At 36.4% G+C, this 25,724-nt stretch overlaps 1 long non-coding RNA gene across 1 annotated transcript in view; it reads right to left on the bottom strand.

Annotated features, from left to right (window-relative positions):
• Nucleotides 1-22,947, bottom strand: part of LOC133265050 (uncharacterized) — a 253,087-nt gene extending 230,140 nt beyond the window's left edge. Inside the window, exon 1 of the long non-coding RNA XR_009741856.1 lies at nt 22,550-22,947. This is a non-coding gene — a long non-coding RNA (uncharacterized LOC133265050). The remainder of the gene's footprint in view (nt 1-22,549) is intronic.
• Between the last annotated feature and the right edge of the window lie 2,777 nt (nt 22,948-25,724).

The raw sequence follows: 25,724 nt of genomic DNA on the forward strand, positions 1-25,724 counted from the left end.
AGATATGTGAAGCGTCCATAAATCACCACTTTTTTTCTCTGACAGAACCAATGTTACTTCTTTCTGTATCTTTTTGACAGTAACCTTTCTCTATTTTCTTTTTTCTTTATAGCAATTTTACCTGTTAATATCTATTGTGCCAATATCACAATGAAATGACACAAAAGAGCTGATTACTAAACAGACTCAAAACTCTTGTGAACATGACACAACCCAACACTGCTGTGTGAACACCACGTCTTAGATCTCAACAGGAATTGCCCTTTTCATGTCCTGCTTACCATGGCTGGACACACTATTCTGAATGAGCCCTTCTTAATACTGAGTAGAGTTGAAAATACACTACTGGTGTACCACCTGTTTAGAAGAGGCAAGGGAACATGTGGCATCAGGCTGGCCAACTTGGTGAGGTGGGCTTTAAACTAAAGAACTCAAGGGGCCAGGATCCAAAGTTGCAATGCTTACGTCATCATCTTCAACTGGGGAATAAGCCAGGCCAACCAGAGCAGAAACAAATGGTGGAGTGGGAGCGTTACTTTCCTTTAACACTGTGTTTTACAATCTGCTTGCAACACCCACTGGTGCCAGTGAGTACATCTAATAAACTGGTAAGGAAGTAAATGTCTGGTATAAGAAACACGCAAAGTAAAACAGTAATTTAGGGTGTTTGGGATTATTTTTTTTTCCTAGTAGATCTACTTGTCCAGCCCTTGCAGCAGCAAAACATCCATAGTAGTTATGTTTTCAATACAAGCCTCTTGTCCAGAAACGCACCAATGCTGCATCTTCCATCCTGAGCTTAAAATGCTCTTTCTGTCATCAGGTTAATAGCTGAATTGTAGCCTTAAAAGAGAAAAAAAACCTGGTACAGAACCTATGATAATTTTATATGAATAATAGAAAATATTTCTATTTAATTATTATTTTATAGAAAATAATTTCCAGTTTGACAATAATCCCAGCTTTTACAGTCTGATTGAGTGCCTGACCTTCTTTCTTTCCCTTGAATATGCTTTCTTATAGCTTTCTTCTAGATATCTACAAGCAAGAAGGGGAGTAAAAGCCGCAGTTAATCACCTTCTGCTCTAGAGATCACAAATGGGTCAAGCATAACTGTTCCGTACCTGAAAAAGTGGTGTTAAATAAACAGAAATAATGTCTTTAGGTATAGGTACACTGGTGTGGTAATATAGTTGAAAATTCTTCACAAATACAGCCATATGTGTGAAACGCAGTAGCACAGTTCTTTCTCCTTTTATCATAAGGCCCTTTATGCAAAAGTAAAACTGTCATTCTCTGGTGAAAAATACATATGAAATATCTGAATGATTATGTGGCTTTTAAAGTTTCAGCCAATCTTTGCAAGAGCTTCAGCATAAACACAGTTTTATCTAAACATAAACATGAAAAGAAATACTACAGTCATTGACTGCAAAAGCAGAGCCTGCTGGTTACTATTTTTTTAACAAATAACTGCCAAACAGAGAGCTTCTTCCTCAAAGACTTCATTATCTAATACCACAGCTTTGCAAGCATTTTTTTTGTGTCTGGCTACTCACATAAGCAGGTCCTTTGATTTCAGCAGTATTCCTCTGACTGCATTTACCTTCCAAAATGCCTTTTCATGGTCTGAGTTTATGCAGATGACAAAGTCAAGGGAAAGGAAGCCTGCAAGAAAGACGAATCAGAGGGATTTGGGCAAGGCTTCCGATGTTATTGTGGGAGAAAGGTAGGTGCTTCTTCAAAATAGCTACTCTAGAGAAGAAACTTAGCTCAGAGCTTCCCAATCACCTTCCTGGAGTCTATCCAGCTCTACGTGCTGTTTAGAAAGACTAAGAAGATTAGCCTAGGAAAAACCCCAAACTCGCATGCCTAAATCACAGGTTAAAATGCTCCATTATTCCCACTGTTTGCAGACCAGGAACTGAGGTACATGAGCAACCATGTGGTGGTGGTATTAAAATGTAGCTGTTTTAGACTCTAAGTCCACCTCCCTGACTAGGCTAGAGATGTAATGTCCTGGAGTAGCAAATATGAAAACTTCATCCTCAAGCCATTTTAGAAAAGAAAAAGGTCCTGTTTTGTTTCTCTCCCATAGGCCACACATGCAGAGATGCCAGTTTGTGAAACATTTCCCTTCAGCAAGAAAAATATTTCACAAAGTATATTTATGGTGATACTGCTAGTGTTGCAGTCTAGCCCTCCAAATAATTTCTGTATCTAAGAAATACTGAAAATCAAACTGCTACAATATAAAAAGTTACAATGCTAGGCAATTTTAATTCCTACATAAGCAGGACTAATAGTAGGTCAGACAAATTTGCTACTTGCAAAATTTGTTACTTAAAGTACTTAAAGTCTTTAATACTATGCTGATACACACTTAAACACTCATATATGGGAATGACATATTCATCTAATAAGGTTTTTGTTGGTAAGTATGATGTTCGATTTCACTTGTATAATGTCACATGCCAGTGATCCAATCTTTTAAGTGTACATGGCAAATATATTAATGCTTTCAGTTTACATAATGTTTTTTCCTACCTCAGATGTGTCAGCAGGCACTCAAAGAAAGCAGGTACATAGCTCAGTGCCACTCCATCTCTAAAATAATATGTACTTGTCATGCAAAAAATAAAGTCTTAGCACTTACTAATTTTATAAAAGCATCATTACTTCTCATGGCTTAAATAATTACTGTAAACAACTTTGTCTTTGCAATTCTTAACAATTACATAATTTTAGCAACTGTGCATTTGTTTGGCTAAAAAAACATAATCCAAAATAAAAACTCCCTAACATACAAACATGTTTGTCTTCAAAATTTGCCCAGAAAAAAATCCCCACACGTCTTTGAAAGCCATTCAGGTCTTTGAAAACTAACAATCCTGGCATTTCCCCTTGTAGGCATAGGCTGAAAGGAAAGATCTTAACAGGCTTTGCAGTCATTCAATTTACCTAATCATCTATCACTTTGTGATTATACTGAAGGGCCCTCACTTCGTACACTTTACTCTGTGTTCCAAGATTTTGGGCAACAGGGTTATACAATCCCAACAGCCTGAAGTTTTGGGGTTTGTTTTCCAGCTCTGTAGAATACACTAGAGAGTTTAATCCACTGTCAGAGACTTTTGCCCTGTCAAAAAGCAATGCAATCTCTAAGACTGGAGAACTGCAGAGCAGCTATTTCAAAACAAGATGAAGAAAGTGCAGTGAAAGACTGCACTTGCTAACTTTTTAATAGTGGAAGAAAATCAAACCTAATCTACTGCACAGGCTGGAGCATTTCGCCACCCTTCTGTGAATCTCCTGCATTTCATCTTTTTCTCTACCTGTCACAGAGTATAGTATTATAGTGTTCATTTATTCATTTCATTTGTCTCTTCTGCTTTATTTATTAGTGTTGGACTAGGTAATCTGTTGCTACTGCTTACTGAAATGGAAGAACCAGCAAATGACTGTCCTTAGCACCCCACTTTCAGTTTGTGTTTCCTCCAGCAGTGAAAAATTTCTGTCATTCTGCTAAGGCGATCCCTTTGTTCTAGATGATCATAGCAGTGGGATTTTGTGACATGGCAACTCCTTCATTATAATAGAAAAAACAATGGCAAATACCTGTGGAACAGTAAGTCCCCATAACATTGTGAAAATCACAGGCTTTCATGCTAATAACAACTCTGGTAAAAACAATGATTTTTTAGCCAGTACAGCTATATGAGCTGCTATTATAACAATGATGCTGCAGGCATCTTTACACCCATAATACTGAATCCACACTGAGTGAATAACTGTACCCAGGGAGTATAACAAGCAAACCTTAATAACAGACTCAGCAAGAGATCTCAGTCATTCTGACATCTTCGGTGCAAGACTGGCTGAGAATACCCAAGGAGCAAAAGCCACAAGTAATTTGTAGCATTTCACAGTTACATTAGCACCTCTAATTGTAACTGACAGGGCAATTAAGGCTGAAAAACATCCCAATGGCTTGTACATGATGATTGTCCCACTGAAACAACAGATCATGTATTCTATTTGGAGAAAAAATGTTTCACTTTATTTTCCTTCATTGAAGTAGATCTTCCAGTTCATCATGCCTAATTAAAAGGCATTTGTTTTGCTATAAATGTCATTATTTCAAACAATCACAAGCCTTTATACCAAGCATAGAATGTAACAATTCCCTTCTCACTATAAGTACCAGCATGATTCTTTTTTTAAAAAGGATGTGAATTACTGTATATAATGGTTTTAAATAATGAGTCTTAGAATAATGAACGGGTAATATTCTGAATACAAACACATTTAGGACACATGTGTCCTTCTTGGTAGCTGGTGCAGTGCAGTGTTTTGACTTTCAGCTCGGGAACAGAGCTGATAGCGATGTTTTGGTTTGGCCAAGGACTTTGTGAGCCTCATGCTCTGCCAGGGAGGAGGGGAAGCCAGGAGGAAGCAGAGACAGGACACTTGACCCAAACTGACCAAAGAGGTATTCCATACCACAGCACGTCATGCCCAGGATGTAACTGGGAGTTAGCCGGAAGGGCTGGGAGACTGCAGGGTTGGAGGAGGTATCGGTCGGTGCTTGGTCGGGCTGAGGGGGGCAAGTTATCGGTCAGCTGGTGCTGAGGTGTTGTATTCTCTTCCCTTGTTATTTCCTTTATCATTATTATCATTGGTGGTAGCAGTAGTGATTTGTGTTATACCTTAGTTACTAAACTGTTCTTATCTCAACCCGTGGGAGTTGCATTCTTTTCGATTCTCCTCTCCGTCCCTCCAGGAGCAGGGGGAGGGCAAGAAAGGGGGGGAAGTGAGCAAACGAGTTACCTGACTGGGTTTAAACCACGACAACATGTTCCCCATCCTTTTTTTTTTTTTCCTTTTATAAACGAAATCCTGACAGTTTTCCTCATGTGCCTTGGTTTGCCAGGTTTTCTTCACTGGTTTTCCTATCAGCCTTCCTTCCTCCCACATACACACGCACAGCTCCCTGTTGTGAACCATAACAAGCCAAGTTACGTCTAAAATTAATGAGTAGTTAAATTCTGTACCACAAATTTACAGTAATTTGTTTCTGTAAAAACTTGGTGCTTAGGGCCCAATATCTACTACAGACGTATATTTGGAGGGGAGAGAATATGTGATTACATCTACTCTAATCCCAAGAGACTGAATGCCCATAGTAGTTAGAGTATGCTAGGTATAACCTTCAAGCACACCTTACAGACAAGTTTCATTTGAAAGGAATCCTGTTTACTTGTCCCAGAACTGCTCCACAACATGAACTGAAGCAACTGAAGATGATTAAGAGATTTGTATCAAATGAACACTCCTGATCCAAACTAAAATCCTAATGTAGACACATGCATCTGTATCTGCTTCTTCAAGTAGAAAGCAGGTTGGTAACATGTTCATAACTTAGGAGGAAAGAATTCCTCTCCAATTTCTGCACGTACACTCAGGATTTAAAATAGGTGGTATTTTTTTTTCTCCTCTGAGAATTCTCCCACACCTCAGCTGATGACTATTTAATTTCTCAGTTGCATCTTACTAATAACTTCCTATATACATTTGTATATTATAGATTAATAATATCTAGCCACACTTTACACAGCTGTAATTACAAGCACACAGGGGAGAAACAAAACAAAAAAAATTAATCCCAAATCCCCAAACCTTACGCTGTATTTCAATCTTAAAGGACATATATGAATAAAAATAGTCTGAAGGCTATTAATGGCAATTAATACAGTAATAAAATAGATTAATAAAATGACTTGTCTTGGAAAAATATCCAGCTTTATGTCCAAAATGTGTCACAGGTCATGTTGAAGGTGAGCAATGGGTTTTAGAGTGTACTTTTTTACCTTCCCCAAATTACACTCAAGAGAGAGCATCTAAGGAAAAAAAAAAAAAAAACCAACAAACAAACAAAACCACCCACAAACAGACAACAACAACATTAACAAAACAAACAAAAAAACAAAAGGACCAAAGCCAACCAACCAAAAACCCCACCCAAAACCATACTTGCAAATGTCACAGCAACATATGGACCTTTACCGGCCTGAAAAGCAAAGTGAATCAATTCAGATGCCACCAATATGTTTAGAGAGCAGGAGAACTTGACAAATGAAGCAAGGCTGAATGAACTGTGTTTGCTTAGCCTGGAGAAAAGCAGGCCTAGGGGCATCTCAAAACATACTTTATAAAGTACATAAAACATAGGTACAGAGAAGGATGGGATACTCTTTTCACAAGGATGCACATTGACAGAACAAGAGGCAACCTGCACAAATTGCTCAGGGGAAATGCTGTCTGGCTATACAAATAAAGTCCAAAACATGCACCCTTGAACACATGGAACATGATCACTTAAACACTGGAATAGGTTGCCCCAAAAATTGGTGAAATCTCTGTCGTTGAAAATGCTACTCAGATTGACAAGAGTCCTGAATAACCTAATCTATCAGTAATTCCAGAGGTTCCTTCTTAATCCAGGCTTTTCTGTTTCGAAACTCTGTGTAACAACAAAAGTTTAACGCACAAGGTGAAAAGCGATTATCTTTTTTCCCCTTTGGAATCCTGAACTGCAGCAGTTAATGCACACTTTTACTTTGAAAAGGATAAACAGCAGTACGCATTATTTTTTCTAACCATGCTGCAAACAATGAGAAAAGTACTGAGGCATAGGGTGTATATGCTCGAAGTTTCTATCTTATCAGCTACAACTTGGTTCCATCAGCAAAAGACAGGTATGCTCATGTGATGAGGGCTTTAAAGAAGCAGAACGTCCCTGGAAGCCCCTACGTGAGCCATTATAGGGAGAATCAGCCTTGTCCTCTTCTATCCCTCTCCCAACAAAGGCTTTTGGGGAAGAATTGAAGGAAAAAAAAAAAAAAAAAAGGAAATCTAGCTAATAGACTAGATAAGGAGTCTTCAGCTGAAAACTGAGGGACAATTTGCAGACTTCCAGTTTCTGTTGCTTTTCACCTTTCTAAAAAAAAAGAAAGCTCTCTTTGAGATTGTGATTTGTAACTTGGCTTTTGTCATGGCAATGGCCTACTACAGATTTCCAAAGGAAAGAGGATTTAGCCAATATCTTCCTCCATTTGTGGTTGGTCTGCTATGGATACCCTTGGGCTGTTGGACCAGGGCAGTGATGGCTATTCAGGAATTGCTTCTGATATGGAAGTTAAATGCTGGTGGCTGCCAGCACTTGGCCTACATGAGCTTTGTATAGCAATTGCAAACACTTAGATGAAATACAGAAAGAGTCAGATAATTCAGTAATACAAACTGAAAACTAATTTGGGGTGGTTTGTTTCTTTTTCTTCCTCAAAGCTGTGAGCTGCTTGTTTAAACATAGCTAAGGCCAAAGGAAGTTTGTGTTAAAAGAGATTTTGACAGCACGTGGCATAACTTATAGAAGTTGAAAATAATGGAATCTTTTTGTAGAATTCAAGACACTGTTGCAAATCACAGCTGTGCTCAGCTACCGTTAATGTATTCTTTAAATTAATAAGTATGGAGCTGCACTGTTGTATTAGGCTTATGCCCATAGGCATATAACACATGGGTCAAAACCAGAAAGCATCTAGAGAAAAGAGGCAAACCCCAGGAAGCCTTGATTTTAAAATCCAGTGCTGTTGCTAGTTCACCTTTTAAATTTAAATTAAAGCAACTGAAAACAACAAAAGCAAGCAGTGTTTTCCCAGAAGCCACCCGCTAGTATTTCCTTGCAGAATAATGAACTGTAACAAAGCTTCTCTTCTGGGGCCTGCAACATGAGAATTCAGTCTTCTCCACTGGGTGGCAACCTAGGATGCAGTAAAAGAAAAAAATGCTCTCTTCGGACAACCACAGAAAAAAGTTTTCGCTCCTGTTGATGTTGTACTTGGCAATGTACATGTGGAAGAAAAGAAACTTTGAACAAAGGTGACTGATTACAGACTAATCAGATTGGATGCGGTTCAAACAAGTATTAACATAAACCCCAAAACCTCCCATTTCTTGTTTGCTTCTCTTCATTCACAATAGGGTTATGAAACGTGACTTATAGTTGCCATTAGAAGCATTTGAAACTAATGCTGACTTCTGATAAGTGATTTCTCACATGCATCACGGTTATAGCTCTGCAGGTGGTTTCTTTGGATGAATAATTTTAATAAGTCACTTGAATTTATCCTAAGTAAAAGGCAAATAGAGAAAAAAATCTACATCTCTGATTTAAGATACAGAGTGTACTTCCCCTGTCAAAATTCTCTAGAACATGAACTTCTTTACAAAATACTTGTAAACACACTGTTTTCTAGAGTTATTCTGTGGCTATCAGAATTAAAAAAAAAGGAATAATAAAACGACAGAGTACACTTTATCATTGTTCTACTATGATTAATGTGATTCCAATGAAGTGAAAATAAGGAAATGGAATGCAAAGAAGAATGGCTTGAAGTGGAAAACAAAGTAGAGACAAGAATATGGAAATCAATGGGGAAATTATGTGAAAAATAATACATGAGAAAAGTAGGGATATACAAGGTAAATAAAAAAGTTATGAAAAATTATATGATAACAGATTAAGGGGAGAAAAAAAAATCACACTGATATTTTCTTACAGGAAATAATAGGAAATAACATCTATGTATGAAATTAAGAAGAAAAAAGTATCTTTTTGTTGGAGTGGGGAAGCCCATAAAGCTTCTGCTCTAACTTCTGGCTCTCACTTCCTTGTTGTGAAGGACTTCTGCAAAGCAGGACATTGTGGATCCCCAGTACACACACCTTGAAGTGAATGCACAAGTGTGAGTGAGCATTAAATTACAGCTGGCTTATATTCATTTGAGTGCCTGTCCTGGGTTCAGCAGTAGCAATCATGTTGTTTTTTTTTTCCTTTGTGGTAGCTGGTGCAGTGCTGTGTTTTGACTTCCAGCCTGGGAACAGTGTTGGTGAAGTCGATGTTTTCAGTTGTTGCTAAGTGATGTTTACCCTGACCAAGGACTTTGTGAGGCTCATGCTCTGCCAGGGAGGAGGGGAAGCTGTGAGGAAGCAGAGATGGGGCGCCTGACCCGGGCTAGCCAGGGAGGTATTCCATACCACAGCACGTCATGGCCGGGGTGGGGGGTGACTGGGAGTTACCCGGAAGGACACGGGCTTCCAGGTGGAACTCGTCTTCTTGGCCGGTGGTATCGTATTCTCTTCCCTTGTTATTTTCCCTTATCATTGTTGTAGTTGATAGTAGCGGTGGTGATTTGCGTACATTGGTTGCTGGACTGTTCTTGTCTCAACCCGTGGGAGTTGCACTCTTCCGATCCTCCTCCCCGTTCCTCCGGGAGTGGGGGAGAACCCCGGTGGGGGGGGGGGGGACACGGACCTCGATTGTTGTCAGCTCAGCACCACTCACTGGGAGTGAGTGAACAAGTTACCTGACTGGGTTTAAACCACGACAATGCCCAATAGGATTTTTTTTCCTTTTTGTAAGAAGAAAATGGTTCAGAAATGCCAGTATCATATCATGGAGAAGAAATTCAAATGAAGAAATGTCTCCACTCAAGAACCTTGACTCTCTGAAGGATCTCTACACAACCACTCTTTAAGTTAGACAGCAGGGACTTTGAATAAACATATACTGCTACATTCTTCCTTCTGTTCCCTGGGTATAGCCCCCAGTTTCTGGCAATTGATAGAAAGCAGACATTTACTGTAACTTTATCAAAAGTCCTTGATGAGTTATTCCTTGAATTTTCCTACCCATTCTTCGAACACAGAAAAACTGTTGGTTTACACAATATCCTGAAAAAGAGATTCCATTATTCGATCATACACTATGTGAATAAGTACCTTCCATTTTCAGTTGGCTAGACAGATGTCATATGTTGTTGGTAACTGTGGTGGACTATTGCCTGTTCACTCTTTCAAATTTATGATATTGGAAATTTGGTTTAGAGTTAGATCTCCAAATGTCCCAAGAAAGTTGTCTCATGTAAAGAGGAAACCACAGGCACAAGAGGACATATTATTGTCACTATTAACCTGATTTCCGCCCCCCCTTTTTTTTGGGAGGGGAGGGGAGGTAAGAAGTAATGAAAAACATGCCTCAGGGCTGCTAGTTTTAACGTGCTAGAATATAATACTTTTTTGTGTGGATTCATCATGGGTTATTATAATTTTGATTATATTGATGCTGAATTTCTTTTTTGTTTGGAAACAAAACTTTGTAGCAGAAATGTTATCTATTTCCTAATTTTTCTGATGTTATCATGATATTCTAATTAGTTTGAACCCCCTACAAATACTAAGGTAAATGAAAAAATACATTTTAATTTTAATAAATGCAAATTTTTATAGAACAGCAATGATATTTTGAGACCAATGTGGTAATAAAAATATAATGCCTTACTAGAAATCTGGCTTTCCAAGTGTTTCCTTCAATTAGCAGCTGATCTCAAGATTTTAATATGACTTCCCGCAGCTGGGATCAATTTACTTGACAATGTCTGTCCTTAGGCTTAGCTCCCCCAAATGGAAGCTAACTTCAGAATGAAATCTCCACTTTCAGAAGATTTCAGTTGATGGATTTCATCCATCTCCCAGGTCTACCTCCTGAAAATTACTACAGTTACATAATTCATTTACCTTCATATCTCCCAAAAAGCTTATCCCAATGGAAAGAATTTAGTTGTGTTCAACACCTAACTGGGAAAAAAAAAATAAGCAGACTATAGTATGTATCTGTACCTCTTCATTGCAGGCAGACAGGTGAAATAACATTACTCCTAGATGTTCACAAATTTAAATGCATAGCTCAGAATTATTTTATACATCCAAATACATGAGAAAAATGAACTTATTATGCCACCTATTTATCAGAAGGTGAGAGTGCCTAAGCCATGAGTTATTCTGTCCCTAGAGAGAATTTGTTCTCTTCTTACAAAATGATAGTCTTATCCATTTAACATCTATTTTATGTTTATTAAAGAGGGTTGAGTTAAAAAAAGAAAACACAACAAACCAACAAAAAAAGCCCAAACAATGCAAATTCCAAAATAATTAAAGTCTTTCTGGAGGTGTTAGAAGTATTAGGGAAAACTGCTCATCTGAACAACAACTGTAGGACCTTTTTACATATGGCTTCTCTTCATGTATTCCACAACAATTTGTGTACACAGCTGAGAAAGAGTTTTTCTTGTCATGAGCATCTGTTTGACTCATCGTCTGTGCTGTACCTATCGCTGTGAACTGTTCCAATGACAGTGTTGAAGCATCTGCCATGTAGGCTCTCCCTACAGAGGATTTCAGAGCCTAGAGGAATTTGAAAGAAGGGAGAAGGGAACAGCAATTCAATGAGATTCAGCTGATGTTCAGAAAAACTTGTTTTTCTTTTACCTTCAGTGGCCATCTTCTGGTGGCATTTTACTAAGGAAGGTGCACAGTGCACTTGTAACTACATCTCCCTAAGGCACAGGGTAAAAGTAACCCATTTCTGTATTTTCTTTCTGATAGCCAAGAAATATGCTTTGAATTGACTTTATTTGTTCTCCTAGAGTGCAAACCTTTTTCCGTCACACTTGCATGTCCTTGAGGGCAAGATTCTAAGCTACACAGCTATTCTATGCTGTTCACTCCAAGTAATTATAGTGGTTAGAAACAGCCAGTCAACTAGCACTAAGCAGGATGTGTCTCCATTGACTAATCAGATTCAAGAAGTCCAGATTAGATGCCTAAATTTTGCATAGCTAAACATGTCATTTCAATCTCATCTCCAAAATTGACTTCTTTGTATACTCAAATATAGAATCAACTGTATTGACGGAAACACAGCTAAATTATTTTTCATTGTAAAACTTTCACAGGTGCCTAAGCAAATTAACAATTTCTGTTTGACACAACTTTTTTTTCTTTTTCTGCATATATATTCCTTTACAATGCAAGTAGGAGCACAGAAGAGGTGGCAGAGTCTAGCCATCATCTCCTGAACTGGCAGCTAAAATATTCTCCTTTGAAAAACTAATTCTTCAGATATAAAAATATGGATTTGAAATTAAATGATTACTGCCAAGATCCCTGTGAATACACTCTGTGCTGTCAAATGGCTGAAGGCAGTACTCCAGAATGAGCTTTCATTGGTTTGGATCATAGTCAAATATTTCCTGTGCTAGAAATACATGCAGTCAAGAGCCAGTTGCCCTTATCTTGGGATTCCTGTTCAAGGACTTGAAGAAAATACAGTGATAATCCACAAATGCAGAAGGCTTTTGTGCACACACACACAAAAAAAAAAAAAAAAAGGTTTGTACAATCTCTCTCCATTAGCTGCTGTCTAGAAACCCTGTACCATTCAGCACTGCTCTTCTATTGTTCATTACCGTTCAGTACTGCAGTGTGTTAACTGACCATGTTTAATATTTTCCAATGGAAAATGAAACATCTTTCTATCAAGAACATTTTTTGCTAGGTTTTTTAAATTAGCTTCTATTTATATTAAACAGCTTCTGTGCAAGGATTTCAGGAGGCACTGATACTGCATTTTTCTTCCCTAAGTAGAATAGAACACATTGCTTTGATGTTTGAACTGAAGGCAATAATATTAACTATCTGCCATGCTATCTTTGTAGATTCCAGAAGTATTTCATAAAATAAACAAAAAAAAAAACCCACAGTTTTATCAGACTATACCATAGGATAGGCTTATTACTTCCTCTGTTACTGTTGTACTTATGTGTGATTTAACGGTTTTAAAGAAATCAGGATATGAAAGTGAGACATATTAAAAGAAGGATTAGTAAGAACATACTTTTGTGTACAGGAACATAGGCACCTCTCAAATATTGTTGCCATCATATTTGGAGAAAGGACACAAACATATCCGTTTGTATAGCACTTTATAAAAACTGGAGATGTAAAACCTGGAGCTCTAGATTCATAACCTCTCCTACAGTGAAAAAAGGCTTAGGAAATAGAGGGAAAATGAAATGAAAATTTCATCTTCTTCCCATAAGCACCCTAACTCTCTCCAAATCCATTCCCAAATTTATGTAACCTTTAAAATGATATAACTTTAAGAAACCATGCAAGATAGAAAGATTTATACTTTATTCAAGAATATGTTTCATTTTTAACCAAAGGTACTGAAAGACCGAGAGTGGTACTTGGTCCTGCACAAGCCTTTATACTGCTTACCCCAGTTACCTTCACAGAGCACTTTGACCAGATCACCACTCACAAAAACTTATCAGCATTACTATATGACATTACTTTCAGTATATTGATCAACATGCATACCTAATTTTCTGGTGAAATAGCTCAAACACTTAGGTGTAATGGTTCTGCATCAATCTCTCTGATTTAACAGTGTTTAGGTATTTTGGTTTTCAATCTCAGCACAGATACTTTGTTTCTAGATATTTTAAACCCAGATAACATAAATTCTACTACTACCTTTGACTGACACCCTTTACAGCCAAGGAGGAGAAACAAGTCCTTCTAGAAAGTTCTATCCAGCTGTTTAAAGACTAAATGAATTGTATCCTACAAGGGTCCATTTAGCTCTTTAGTGAAAAAGAGGTCAAGAGGCTCATTCAGACACGCATTTCTTCACAGAAGTACCTGGAGCAGAACAGATGAAGATTATCACAAGTTTTAACATGTCCAGTTCTTATTAATGTAAGTCATAAATGTGTTTAAAAATTAACATGACAGAGATTCATGACTTGCACTCCTTAGGAGGAGAAGCTACATCTTTTTAAACTGCAATATGCTATAGTGCAATCCCTCCATTCACAGACATGGGATTTTTCTCAAATACACAAAATGATTCCTAACAGTTTGAAGGAAGGTCTTGCTGGTGCTCCTGCCTATTACAAGCAGCAGAGAGAGATCTCTTATTGTGGATGGAAAATAGTTCATTGTGAGTTTAGACTGGTTTACGTTTCGTATTTTCTTTATCTGCCTCACAGGTATCAAGTATACATTTGGGAAGACTCTGCACTATCTCAAGTTTCACGAATGTAACAAATTAATTTGGCTGCTTTCATCTGTTCTTCAGAATAATGTCTCATGTGAAAGCTTAGGCACTACCTGAATGTGAAAACCTTTCAGATTTGGACATGACTACTCACACTAGTGCTTGACTGCAGCATGACATATATAAGCATGTTCATGTTTCCTTTTCATTAGTTTTTGCTTCAGTCTTCTTTCAGAGATAGTTGGCACTGAAACATTCCTAGCAGATATGTGCTTACCTACATAGCTAAATTCAAAACATTACTTGGAACATATTAAACATGTAAATACATTAACTGGGCTAGCAAAACATCATTACATTTCTGTGTGGGTTACTACACTGTGACAACTAAAATTCTTTCTGAATTAATGTAGCTTCAGTTTCATTCATTCATTCAATGAACTGGCTAAAACATGAGCTAACACAAGTGATTTCTACTTACAATCTTCCATAATTCAGCTGAATTTTCCCAACTGCCCACATGTGAATGAGTGCTAAAAAAACTTGGCCGTAGGAATGCAGTGTTAGAATAGAAACAGTTAGAATAAAATAGTCATTTTAATGAATATAAGACAACTTGCATCTTCCATCACACAGTTCTAAAGGAATACAAGAAGAAACTGAGCTGCTAAGGAAGATAAGAAGCCATAACTGTTATTAAAGAAAACAGACCATACGGTATTTTGAAGTACATGCTCGTACACTCACAGTTGTGAATGGCAATTAGTTTTACTTCATTAGAGAGGATCTAACAATTCTTTTGACTACAAAAGCTGCAAGAAGGATTTTAAAGACTTGGAAAGTATAATATTTATTTCTAGAAAAAATGAGTGAACTTGTTCTTTCAATACATTAATAGAATTGTATAAATACCAATTTTTTATCTATATTACACAAACAACATCAACAAAATCAAGCTGTACACATAAAAATGTACAGCATATTCATCAAAACAGAACTACATAAAGCATATTTTTTTCTTATATGGAGAAAAGCTTACTGCAAACTTTCACAATTAGATACACAGTAAAATCATTGGGTTTTTTCACATAAGATACTCAACCAATTTCCAGATTTCAAAACCCACCCTGCTTGACTATCTAAAAGTCATCTGTGAAAATGTATAACACAAAAAAACCAGCTTCTAAGTTTCAGTAGCTCATTTTCACAGTCAGTACATGATACTCAATGAAAATCTGACCTAGAGCTGTCAAGAGAGAAAAGTTTTCAGCTGATGCAACATGGCAATACAAAGATTGAAAGGAACATCTGTAAATGCTACAGTGCTGAACATCAGTACACGGAAGTTTCCTGTCTGAACTGGTAAGCCTGCAGTGTTTATAGAGGTCTGCTGTGAACATTAAAATGAAGGAGGACCCCATAGAAGATATTTTACAGCCCTAAATATTACTTAAATAATTCAATGAGAGCTGTTCCATTAAATTGCCATGGCTAGAGGTGATAAATAATTTGGTTTTAGAAATATAAAATGTTCAGAACATCTCTGTGTATAAGGGGCCACATTGTAAAACATCACTAAACTTATTGTTTGAAAGATATTCTGCATATCAAAGTTGAATTCAGTTAGATCATATTTCTTTCATAAGAACCTCAGTGAAGCACAAATACACAAATCTTCTGTCTAGTATCATATGCTATGATTCAGAGTTATTGATTTTATGTTAGGCTTGTTTCTGAACTATGAAGCAAAGCCTCTTGCATGAGTTTTCCTCGGTATTAAAATGAAACCTTATATGAAAAGGAGATGATATATTGTTTTTCCCCCCTCCACAGTTTCATGCCATAAACTCTATTAAAGTAGTCCTAAATTCCCTAGGAAAAACTCATAAGAGTCATCAGATCTCTAATACTGAATTCTGGAGTAAGTCTATTTTATTATGGCTGTCTAAAATGAAAGAACAGAACACTCCAAAACGAAGGTATGCCAATGCCATAATTCAGTCTATTAGAATATCTTTGGTCACTGTTCTTTCTTATACTGTCTTTCAACAGTCTTCTGTGACTTTATAAATGCTTTTATTTATTTAATATGGATCTAATAATGCTTTTCAATTTAAAAGCCAATATATTTTTGTAAATTATTACCAGCTTAATAAAAATTAATTCACCCAGTGTTACAACCCTTCTATTATAACTCCTGCTGTGCATGAAAAATGATTCAAATTTCTCTAGGACAAACACTACAGAAAATTATTGTCGTGGTTTAAACCCTAGCCAGACAGCTTGTCTGTACCACATACTCTATCGGCCTACCATCAGACAAGGTACTATTCCTGTTGGTTAGTTGCTACTGCAGCTATTTGATCAAGCAAACAAAAGGAAAAATAGATCATTTATTCTGAGGTAATCAAATTCAATAAATATCTTGCTGCTGTTACGTAATTAAATAAATTCCATTCTGAAGTGTCATGAGATTTATCTAAGCATATATTGAGAATGAATATTACCATTATTAAAGCAGGAAGAATTTTATTTTTATATCTCATGACAAAATAGGGAACAATCCCCACAATTCATATCAACAAAGAATCATAATGTCATTTCTTTTTTTAACCTAATGTCAGAGTTGGAGCTCCTAAAAGTAACTGACAGAGGGATCTGAATTTCATCTTTTATATAATCTATCATTATCCTTCTTTCTTCTGTTTTCATCTTTCTCTGTAATAAATGGTTCAGATTATATTCTCCCTTATAATTCTCAAATTCATTAAGATAACCTAAAAAATAATGTTTAAGGTTTTTCAAAAGACAACAAAAAGTTACCTCCAGAAAACCAGCAACTAGAAGAAAATAATCTTATTATTCAATTACATGTTGATGCCAGAAATAGAAATGCCTTTTATTTTTCTACATTGACACAGAAAAATTTATCATAAGCCCCTCTCATTTTTCTGACAAGTGAAGTTATATCAACAAGAAATTATTTGTGACTGGGGGGGGGGAGTGATAAAATTAATGGTGTTGCTGATTATTCATTGAATGTATCTCAACGTCAGCAGTTTTCCAAATGAAAAATATATAAACTGCAATGAAAAAAAGAATTCTGAATTCAGGGAGGACCTTTGAGGCCCCATGGTCTTACAGGACAGGTGTCTTACGTTTTCATGATGGTTCAGGTGCCAAATGCTGCTGACTTCATTTCCAAGCATCCCTAAAGGGGCAGCAGCAATTCAAAACAAATATACTTCAAGGCCAGGCTGGATGTGGTCTGGGCAACTTGATCTACTTGAAGATGTCTCTGCTCATTTCATCAGGCTTGGACTGGATAACTTTTGAAGGTTTCTTCCAACCCAAACCACTCTACAATTCTATTCTATGCTTCTATTCTACTTCAGATTTCAGGTGTTTGGATTTAACAATTTATTTCATTTTAATTTCTTTATAAAAGATTCAGCCTACAAATACATTTATCCACCAATTACCTGTTAAGTTGACTCAGTGTTTTGGTACCTAAAAACTTGTGGTTAGCTTGCTGTGAAATGTTATTGTGCTAAGATTTTATGAGTTCATGGGAAGACTGAATATTCATAATTCTGGGTCAGGAAATTCAAAACTTGCAGATTGTGAAGAAACACATATTTACAATTGTTTCTTTTTCTCTATGCATCAATTATGCTGGTCCTTGTTGGCAATGGCGTATTAGGCAAAGCAGTAAAAGCCATAATTGGCTGTTACTACATTTCAAATTGCTCAGGCAAATCATTTGCATAGGTGGCAAGAGGTGCTTTTGACAGCAGTTCACATTCTGCATCATTATAAAGTGATGACCAGTTCAAATAGAAGAAAGCTAAAAGGAATTCATTAGGTCTCCTTATATCAACATTAATCTTTGTTGTCTAAGAACAGATTCAGGACTGTACTCTTGTTTCAGAACATTTAAAAATCAAAAAAAATTCCTTTCCCCAGCCTAAGAGCTGTGATAAATCTAATCATTTATTTGATGATAGATGCTTATTATAATCACTTTCTAACAACTTGCTCAGCAATTAAAATCAATCATGATGTTTAATTCCTCTTAATTTGGATACTTTAGATATGTTTCATATGAAACTCTTCCTTCCAAACTTGATTAGCTGTTTTTAATAATCTCCATTACTCTTGAATTCTTCAACACACATGAATGTACTATTTTCTTCTCCCACATCTATTTTTATTTCAGTGGTCCCAAGATGTACAGTACATATTCTCCTCTCCTCTGTGGGTTTTTAATCCATCTCTCTTCATGTTCTAGCCAGGCACTCTGGACTATCAAAACTGTATAAATGTCAGTTAAACCATTTTATGTTCATGAATGAGAATTTTAGATTTAATGTTAAGATGCCACTGAAATACTGACCAAATCCATGCAACTTTTACGATATGCTTTGGTAGCGCATAATTTATTAATTGCCATTCCACTTTTTCTATTGAGCCTAATAAATCCCATAACACTAAATTCCAGGTATTTCATCATGGCACTCAGTTGTGCCTTTAAAACTAAAGCCTGCACTTCATGAGTGACCAGTGTAGACAAACAACTGGGTAAAACAGCAGAAGGGCTGAAGACTCCTCTGAGACATCCGATCCTTCACTCTGCAGTAGATAGTAGCCTTGCTCCTGCAGTCCTGCCTGCTACCAATCTTATCAGGAGCACAGGGATTCTGGTCTCAGTTTTCAACAACAGCATGAGCCTGCACTGTGTGACAGGCTAGCTGCAGAACAATTTCCAGTTTCAGAATCAAGGGCCATATTATCATGACATGACATGATTTGGGGGGAAAAAAAAGGCTTGAATCAAAAAGGAAACAGCTGAAGCATATGAAATGTAAACTGTTAAGTAAGCTTTCATTTCAGTAATACCTTCTTTTTCTTTTTCTGACCTTTTCCCACCCAGGCTTGATAATCTAGGTAGCAAAGGCTGTAAGATTTATCTGAGACATAATAGCTGCTAAAACCTTGAACTACTTCCTTCAGAAAAATGCGCAGAACAGGAGAAAGAAGAATTGCAAAGATTTTTTTAAAAACATTTATATTTTCTGTCTCCAGGGTTTATTGCTACTTGCAGCTTGAAACACAGATACAGCAGTCTTAGCAATCTCTTCAGGTTCTGATACACTCACACCAGCATTATGTACCTTGTGATATTGCTTTCCCATACCAGGCCCAGAAGTGCAGTCATCACCAGCTATGGTACATGAGTTTTAAATAGAAGACAACATCAGACAGAAATTATGAAGAATATCAAAACAGATAAAATTTATTTATCTTTAACTAATTTGAATAATACCGACTTTTCCCGATCTGTGCCAGGTACACTGCACTCATAAATTCACCAATATGCTTATTTATTATTATACTGGGGGGCAGAGGGAGAAAAGAAAAGAGAGTAAATGTACAGGATCAGGTGTTATTCAGTATTTACAGAGAAAAGTGATGGTGCCTGCTTAGGTCATTATTGCTTCTAAAATGTCACAGTATCCTGGGATCATGGCAACAAAAGTTGAGCAACACAGGATTTAGATAATCCTAGATTCAGAATCAGAATGCTGGAGGAGATTTTAAGAGGTTATCCAATTTATCTCCACATCTCTAAGGAAAATCAGCTTTTGCTGCATCATTTCTCAGTGCCTTGCCTTGCTTTGCCTGCTCTTGAACATCCTCCTTCAGGCAGACACAGGACCACCAAAACTATTTTTGGTCCTTATTGTCCTTGCCATTAGAAAACTTTCTTTCATACTTAGAATATATTTTAAATGTTTGCTATGTGTTCTAGCCATTATGGAAGCAGATAGCAGACACTTTTCTTCCACTTAGTAACAGCTTATTTACACTTTGCATTTCCTCTTAACAGTTTTCCTTTTCAAGATTTAACAAATCGAATTTGTTGACTCCTTTCTTTTGTAACTTGAGTTTCCTAGATTCTTGATTGATCTCAGAATACTTCTGGGAATATTCTATGAGTATGCCAGTTTTCCTGAAAATGCTAAAATTGGACTCATGCTATTCACCAAGATAATATTGAATTGTTCATCCTGTGTTTTGCGTGTTACTAGTCCCTTCTAATCTGGTTTCCCTGCAGAGTGCTTAGGCTCGCTTACTGCCTCCAGTCCGCATACCCAAGGGCTGACATTTTCATTTCCCTTCACAATATCCCCAAATACATTCACTTCTGATGCTGCTCATCTCATTAGATCTCTCTGTTAGTTGACTTATTGATCCATTTCAAATGTCATTTCCCAGCACAGTCTGTGGGGCAGATCAGCAGCTTTCCTTGCTCAAACACAACCTCCTTGTTTTTGAATTTGCAGAATTTGCTTATTTGAGTATGTTTCTGTAGCTGAGTTTTGTTTTCCATAGCCAAGAGAAGTCTCCATGCACTGTATGCACAGTGCGTGCACTTGTCTCCCACATGCTTGTGTCACACACGCCTTAATTTCATAGCAGGCACATAGATGTTCCCAAGCACAAAAAGAAAAAAGTGTCCATATTTCCCTAGATTAACAGTTCTGTAATAACAATGATACTAAAGAAATCCCTAATCTCAGTCAAAATGCAGAAAAGATTTTTCTTCCGTTTTAGTTATGAAAGAACAAATATAAACAAATAAATTGAACAAGGGACATTTTGACTGAGTAACAAGGCAAAATGAAGGGGAAGAAGAGGACATATGTGAACATCTTCATATAGATACTGGAGCAAGAGAACATGCACCACAACATCTTTAGTGTACAAGTAGAGGTATTGGGCTGTAGGAACTAATCTACAAATCTCATATACAGTTGAAAACCTAGAGGAACTCTGTCCTGTTCTTCTGGTTTTAATCAGCACTCTGTACTTCTAAATATTATCTACATTTCAGTTCTTTCAGGAAGTTAACACTAGGATATACTGAGACAAAATATAAAAACTATAAACATCAATATGCATATGAAACCAAATTATTTTGGTAAGGAAATTTATAAGCTAAAAAAGTGGTCTTTCTTATAAGATACAGTGCTTTTGTCACCAATTATTCCTTTAGGTTGATCCAAAAATAAAGTGCATTATTTAAATATTTTATTACTTCTAAAAATACACTATGGTCTAGAATTTAGTAGAATGTTCCATTTCTGTATAAGGACATTAAAGTCTAATCAATCAAAACCAAACAGTATAGTTTTATAATAGTAAGTATTATATAATAAGTAAGACAGTAATAGTATAATAACATAACTAAAATAGTACCATTCAGAAACAGCACCTTAGAAAATCTGAAATTAGGGTTTATTTCAAACTGTTACTGAAACATTTGGTATGAGTAGTATAACTCATTTGGGGAATGTCAGCAAAGCAAAAGCCAGAAGGTAAAACTGAGCTTAAATCTCAGATATAGATATCTCAAGAATTAACATGTCACCTTGAGAAGACTGTTGAAAATTTAGGACAGTTTTCCAATGAGGCAATCAAAGGAGTCAACTACTCATTCGGCCTTGGTGCTGCCAAAGTATTGGTCTATCCAAGAAGATAAAGAAAAGCAGACCTGTAGCTGTTCACTGAGAGTATCCATTAAGTTTCCTTAGGTATTGTTAATCAATAAATTGCAGCTCCTACATAATCTTTTTAGAGATACCTAAAGATACAGGCTGTCACTATTCCTTCTACTTAGTATCAGCAATCTCCTACTTCATTAACTCGCCTCACAACCTTTAGCCATCTTCTTTAATATAACCTTTGATACAACCTACTAATAAATGCTGTATTAACATCATGATCTTTATAAAAACATAATTGCAGTGAACTTTTTAATATTTTGGTCTCTGTCACCACAAGGTCTTCCTGCTCAGAGAAATACTTGTTTTGGTAATGAGAGCAATAAAGGAAAAACAGAGATCAGCTCTCTGAAAACCCTCCTGACATCCTCAGATGTTAGTGTTTTGTAACCTGTGAAATATATTGATTCCAGAAATACACATCCAGGAGCATAGCAGTTGATTATTATCTTTTCTTTGCCATTGCTGCTGAATGTTTTCTCCCAAGCTGCTGCTGCATACATAAAACAATACATGTGTTTCACCTTTAAGATGTTTTGTGTTTTAACTTTTAACTCTCTTTTGGGAAACCATATATATTAAGAGGTTGCTTCATTCTTTAGAGTAGAGAAAGTTTTAAGCAAATAGCTTTTGTCTGTTATCACACAACCTGTATCAAAAGGAACATTTTATATAGATCAAGCTCAAACAAAAATCCATGCTCTTTTTTCTCCAACTGTATTTTGTAAATGTCAATCCAAGCTTCTTTTCTAGTATATGTGTAAGTGCTGTAAATTTGACAGAAGAATATCTGAAAAACAGTAGATTTTTTTTGTTGTTGTTGAAACAGTGATTTTTTTTTTTTTCTGTTCAAAGTTGAAGCTTGAGAGAAGGAAATCCATGCCAATTTGTTTTCCTAACTATCCTTGACACCTCGATACCTAGGGAAACAATGCACTTGACTTGAGTTGGAAGCTACTCCAGAGAAACAAACACAAAATACAAAAGAAAAGACAAAAGCGAGTCAGAAAGATACCTTCTTACAACATCTTCTCTGTTCCAACACGGGAGTCCATCGGCAGCTGCCAACTCATTACTGCAGAGCTGATCAGTCAGGCCACCGTAAAAGGCTCTGTAGAGCCGGAGCTGGCTGGTAAATTCCCTGCACAGGGGAACACAGGAAATAATCGACAGTCAATAACATCAAGCTGTTGTGCATTTCTACAGAAGAAGATAAAGAATGTGCTTATTTTACTACTCTCCATTGGTTCCAATGATCTTTTTTTCTTAAATCAATTTGTCAGTTTCTTGTTAGATTAATTGGATTCTCTCAGATCACTTCAGTAGCTTTACAAGGTTGATACTCTCATAAGTGAAAATGAAAAAAAAACTAACTTCACTCATGCTCTGGAACAGGAATTATTTCCCTCCAACCTGAAAAAGCATAGCAATTTAAAATAATAATAATTAAATTGAATACGTAATCTGTTTTTCATTAATGCCACTAACTAGTCCGCTATACAGCATTACAAATACTACAAAGAGTATTTGTTAGTGATGGAGCAAGAAAAGATTTAGGTAAGATGGGTTTAAGACGTAGGTGTTAAATATTTAGTGAATATTTAAATAACTGTCTGAAAAATTACATCAGTTTTATCATGTGCTGTTGGTAGGTTATAAATTACATATTGCTATTTTAAATAATTGTCAAGATGCCCAGAGCTAATGATAAGTATTTGTACTTAATACAAATAAATGACTTTTTAGTTAGTATGTTTTTAACTGGATTGCGATATTTATGTTTATAAAATGTTTGCTTATGTATTAAAAATCTCTTCCTGGGAGACCCATTCCTCCTGTGAATAATTAAAATATTTATTCATTCTGGTTTAGAACATCACACTATACTGAGTTATCTATGACCTGCAGGCACAAAGAAAGGCAAAAGCAAATGCTGTACTCACTGCTCTGTAACACAGCAAGCTTCACTCTGTGTTAACTTCTTTTATGGTGTCTGCCACAGTGAAAAAATGCCAGAAATACTCTATACATTTCCCTGTACTTAGACAACACAGGCCTAAAATGGCATAAGGAATGAAATTATTAATTATTGTTTACTCTAAATTAAAACAGATAAAACACGAATCATTATATACATGAGTGCTTATATACAGTCTGTCATTTAAAAAGCCACAAATTCTTTCTTATAATTGTAGGGCAAATATTTTACACAAACCAAAGTGATTTAGATTTACTATATATATTAAATGTGATACAAGTACCACACTCCATCTAAAACTGCAGTTTGGAAAATCTCAGGTAGGGTCAAATTTGACTATGCATCATATAATTGCCTATACGCAATATATTTAAAATATGAACGTATGATTCATGCACACTCTCCCAAACATGAATAGTCATATCTTGTGTCTCTCCATCCCCAAAATTGGATCCACTGTGTACAGCATTTTTGCAATTTTTCTCCATTTCCCATTGAATGGGATTGATTTTGATTTTATCTATGCTTTGGGTTTGCATTCTGGCTGGAAACTTGTGTTTTGAGAGTCCTCTCATAGTAAAAAGCTGGAATTTCTTCTTCTGTACATCCATGTACAACACAGAAACTAAAATAAATAGAGCTGCCATAATATCTTGTGACAAACTGCATTCTAATGGAAAGGTCATTCAGTTTATTAGTAAATATATCCTGAGGCAAAGCTAAAGTTAATACAGAAGCAATAACTGATTTCATTCTCCCTTGATGTCTGACCAAAGTAGTTAGAAGGGCAGATGGTATGAATGTCAATTTTCACATCATCATCTTCTAGACCAGATAGCACATAATTATAGGCAGCTGAGCACAAATGTGCAATTACAGTCAGCGCAAGCTGGAAGCTGCAGATATTTCTTATCGGTTTATTTGGAAATGTTAATTTTTTTTTACAATTTTATTCTCTGTACTAAAAGTTGTATGCAATGTTAAGTTCTGGAGGAAAAAGCTTTATATACTTTTAAGTTTGTTACTATGGAAGTTTCTCCTCAGATTTTTTTAAATTCATCTGACAATTTTTGGTGTCAAAAGCACAGAGAATTTTCCTCTCCTTCTTATACCACATAGCACTAGAAAATACCAGCTTAGGTGTGATGGCAAAAATAATTTAGAAGTTCAGGCAGAGGCAATCTGACATGTTCTTTAAAATGGAAATTTTCATCCAGGGTTGTATCTGAAAATATTAGAAAATCAGGGAACTCACACATCTAATGGAATTTCCATTCATTTCCCCTCAGATAACTGTCATTGATCAAGTCTACATGGTTTGGGAGAACCCTGTTCTTTTCTGCTAAAGCCTGTGAAAGATGCTGAGAGCAACCTGCTGCCAGAAGTATATGAAAGGTAAATAAAGTGGTGTTACAACACCTCCTTAAAAGTACGCTGCAAACATTTGCTGTAGTCACTCTTCCATGTGAGGAATTGTTACAGTTGCCATGGGAATACAAAATGAAATATAAAGCAATTGTGACTAATAACAAAGGAGGTGATCCTGGAGGCAGCAAATGAAGATGGTATCAACTATGAAGTTGTTAAACTGAAATCTGTGTCAGTGGATCTCAAAATTTTCCCCTCTCCCCCTTTTTGGTGTAGCTCCTGCTGCATGCCATGAAGTGTTTCCAGCATCTCAGGCAGGTGAAAATCATGGCAAAATAGTATGCATTGTGCTGCTTATTGCCCTTCATGACCCTTCAGGTCTTCTTAGGAATATCCCTGAGGTCAACTCAGACAACACTTATTTTGAAACACGGTCCTGGATGAAGTGAGATTTTAGAATATGGTTACACATTTGAAGAAAGCTAGCAACCATAAAATATCAAGAACTTCTCTAGCTACATAACACAGAGAAAATGTGCCTGTAAAATGCGTATTGCCTGATGAACTTCTGTGCTGGCTAAACCAAACTTCTGGTTTGCATCTCTTTTCATTTCACAATGCTCTACAACCTATAGGTTTGGGTTTTGTTTTTATTTTTATTTTTATCTCCACTATTTGGAACTCAAAGGACCTTGCATTGACAAGAATGGTCTGCCTTTGAAGCTCAGAGGCTTTTTTTTTTTTTTTCCAGACATCAGGAATGAGCAATTACGCAATTCTCTCACTTCGATTTCCTTCCGCACTGCAAAGTGAAATAAAAGGAAAAAAGGGGACAAAGAAAACC

Source organism: Pezoporus flaviventris, unplaced genomic scaffold, assembly GCF_033815535.1.
Source record: "Pezoporus flaviventris isolate CSIRO_AGI_PZ_B2104156 unplaced genomic scaffold, CSIRO_AGI_Pfla_v1 ptg000003l, whole genome shotgun sequence".
NCBI classification, from domain to species: domain Eukaryota; kingdom Metazoa; phylum Chordata; class Aves; order Psittaciformes; family Psittacidae; genus Pezoporus; species Pezoporus flaviventris.